We start from the raw sequence: 3,687 nt of genomic DNA on the forward strand, positions 1-3,687 counted from the left end.
TTTAAACGGTCAATAATAGTAAAGAAATGACAAAAGATGCCATTTTACTACTGTATGACTGGGTCCACTCAGCACAAAGCAAAATAATAACTTTGGTAATGTCTTAGAGATTTAGCCGAACTAATTCATCGTATTAGATAGTAAGACTTAATTTGATTTGATTTTTGTATTAGATAAATTAAAAAAAATCTCTCGTATGTTTATTTTGTTTTATGTTCATTAATATTTAGATATTTTAGTAATTAACTTCTCATTTCTTAATAAAAATCATTTTTATATTTATGTTAGCTTTAGAGCCAGAAATACTAGATCAGGAAGAATATCTCAAAATTAATACTGTTATATAACCTCGAGAACGGGGCAGGTGTACTTTTAAGACAGGCTGGTGAGGCTTAAAGGATTCAATAGCCTTTGATATTCGATTTGATTTGATGCGATAACATCAATATATTTGTATAATTAGATTAATTTAAATTATAAATTAAAAGTAATGGGTTTAGTTGAATACACGTATATAGATAAATAAACATGATCAAACGCTAGCAATTAAAACTAAGATACAGATAAAAATAGAGCAGTAATCCCAATAAATAAAGAAAATGCAAAAATGTGCAAATTATCAGTGATTTCCCATGGGGCATTAGGAGGTATTCGATTACAATAAATACATTTTCATATACTATTTTCATGAATTTTTATAGTAAGATATGCTTAGATATGGAAAGCTTCTTGGTGAAGGATGCCCGCTAATCAGTACAAACTCTTCCGAATAATATTCTTTCAGCTTCTTAAAGAATTCCAGAGAAATCCACGTCTTCCTCAGTGCCTTTGCAAGTGTGTCAGACCCCTTGTAGGTGTGGCTGTCTGGCACTATAACATATTTTCTCTAATCTAGAATTCATACGTGCATCCTCATGCTTTTGAAATAAAATCAGATAGTAGTATGCTCTAATGAAGCAGTTTATAAGTGAGTTCCATTATTGAAATGTAAAGTGTCTCACTTTTTCATATCGATTCTTTAAATGTTTGTTCGCAGCTAATATTTCTCAAACATTCTATTTTGTCCTTACTCTCTCGTATACACATTTACATACTTATGCAAGGAGAGACAATATATATTCACATAGAAAATGACAAAGAATAACTTATTTTCTATGGATCTATGATGAAAAAAGAGATACAGTACCCTGTTCTGAATACTTTTTTTTATTATTTACTTATCTCTGCTGTCTCCATGGCTTGTTATCTATCTAAAAACTTCTATGTCTTCAAAGAATCAGGTTTGTTACACAGGAAACGTTAGTGACCTTACTCGCTGTCAACATTTGAACGTGATTTTACATGTCAGTAGTCTTAATAATAATGGTCTCAGCAACAATTTTGCTATAACATAGATTGCATGGGATTTTTTGATTGATCCAATGACCTTGGTTGTTCCTATTCACAATAAAGATTTGCATGTGGGGATAACTTTTCTTAAGCAACTAACGGAGTTAAAATGCTCACTGAGGAAGTAGTCGTACCACTTATAGCTTTTTTTTCTGACAGAGAAAATGTATTTTGGGTGTTCTACGTTTTCTATGAAAAAGTACATTTCCAAGTTAACATCTGCCTTCTTCTGATGAATATTAGAAAAGCTCTATGTTCTAGTGTTCCTCATTATGCTGTAGAAATTCAATTCTGCACCTTGATTATTAAAATGTGAAATAAATTCCCTTTAAAATTGGATGTTATTTCTACCCTGAACACATCTCATTTTTTACTGAGTATTTATTTCATTTTATACTGAGGCATCCAATACGATAATGAGCCTGATTGCTGCGTCTACATGCATTTCAGAGGCGGAAGGTTAAGTGATCTGAGAAAGATACCGACGTCTCTCTTTGAACTTGTCTGACTTCAGAAAATGTGATAAAATTAGTAAGGTTTTCTGCGATGCTCCAAAACTCTCAGCCTCTGTGTCCTTCCTCATTATGGCACATCACCAATTTCCAGTGACGTTGCTTTAAATTCATTAAATGAAAGAAAAAGTAACAAGCATGAAATTTATTCATATAGAAAAACATGTGTCCATAACACTTACATTATAAAGTAAAACTATAGGAAAGTATAAAAAATAATGTTTAATTCAAAAGATGTCATATTCTTAGTAGTATATGATTTTATTGTAATTTGGTTATTGAATGAGTGTTTTTAAGATACCTGGGTTGTTAAGAATTATAGGGCAAAGGCCGTACACCGTACGTGCTTGAGTTTATTTCTGGGTTCTGTTTTCATCCACTGATCTATATGTCTGTTTCTGTGCCAGTACCATGCCGTTTTAATGATCATAGCTTTGTAGTATGGTTTGAAATCAGGGAGCGTGATACCTCCAGCTTTGCTGTTCTTTCTCATAATCGCTTTGTCTCTTTGGGGTCTTTTGTTGTTCCATACAAATTTTAAGGCACAGGATACCCCTCTCCTCTTATTTGACCTGTCAAGGAGAACAGCGAAACTAATTCCATCTCGTTCCTAGATGTATGTTGCTTTGGCGGGGGCGGGGAGGGGGGGAGTGCATTTAAGGACAAAACAATAAGAGTTGGAAAGATGAAAAGCAAAAACAAACAAAAAAACCCTAATGTATATTTTTTGGCAGGCAATGTAGTCCCAGGGGAAATTGCTTTGGCCTGAGGAAATATTGCAGAATAAAAGGATACAAACCTAAGAACTCGCGCTTTCTTTGGGGTGGATGTTTCCCACTCAAACATGCTTATGAAAAACGATCATCACTGTTTCTGAAGGTTAGCGTGAGGGTGTTGGCAGGTGGGGAGAGATTAGGGAAGGCTCAGGTATGTTTTACCTGCCTTCTCTTCAGAAGCACTTACACTAAATTGTGCAACAGTATCTGAAGGCAGGGAGGTCTTTACCCTAAATGGTGATTCCACTTTGGGACTTGAGGATAGACACGAATTTATATTTTTGAGTGATTATTCTGTGTCGTTCACTGCGCTGCACCTGTTAAGTGTCATATCTCACTCAGTCCTCCATAAGCCATAAGAGCTGGGTGGCATATCAGTTCCATATTACGGAACAGAAAACTGGGACTTAGAGAAGTTGGCATCTTCTCTGGGTTTGCAGAGGCAGTCAAGTTTGGACGTGAGCCAAGTTTTAAGATAAGATCTTCCTGGTAGATGAAACCTATGCTGCTCATAGGTATGTTGTTTTGCTTCTAGAATCACGTTATTAAGTAAAATAAGGAAATCAACAATTTGCTTATCAATTTTAAAGCCTTAATTCATTTGCCGTACCGTGCATAAAACTCTGGCTGATAACGACGAAAAAATAACAAATTGTGTGAACCCAGCACCGCACAAAATGGAGCGTTCAAATAGGACTGTGGCTCTGGGCTGTTCTGTTGGCGGGGGGTGGGGGCTTGATTTATTCAAATCCCACTACAATTGTTTCAAAAATGGAATGAAAATGGAATCTTTTATTATCATAGAGAAGGATTAAGCCCTAAATTGGATTTCTGGGTGTAAGATGAAAAAAATAAGCCAACCTCCACAATGGCTTAAAATTGAACTTGGTCTTCTGGTATGTAACACTAGCTTTAGGAGATTTAGAGGAAGAATAAGCCCATAAAAGAATCTTTTAAAATGGTGTAGTGATACACATGACTGTTTTATAAGCAAATGAGGCCAAATATTC

This window comes from Pteropus medius, unplaced genomic scaffold (assembly GCF_902729225.1).
Source record: "Pteropus medius unplaced genomic scaffold, Ma_sr-lr_union100, whole genome shotgun sequence".
NCBI lineage: Eukaryota > Metazoa > Chordata > Mammalia > Chiroptera > Pteropodidae > Pteropus > Pteropus medius.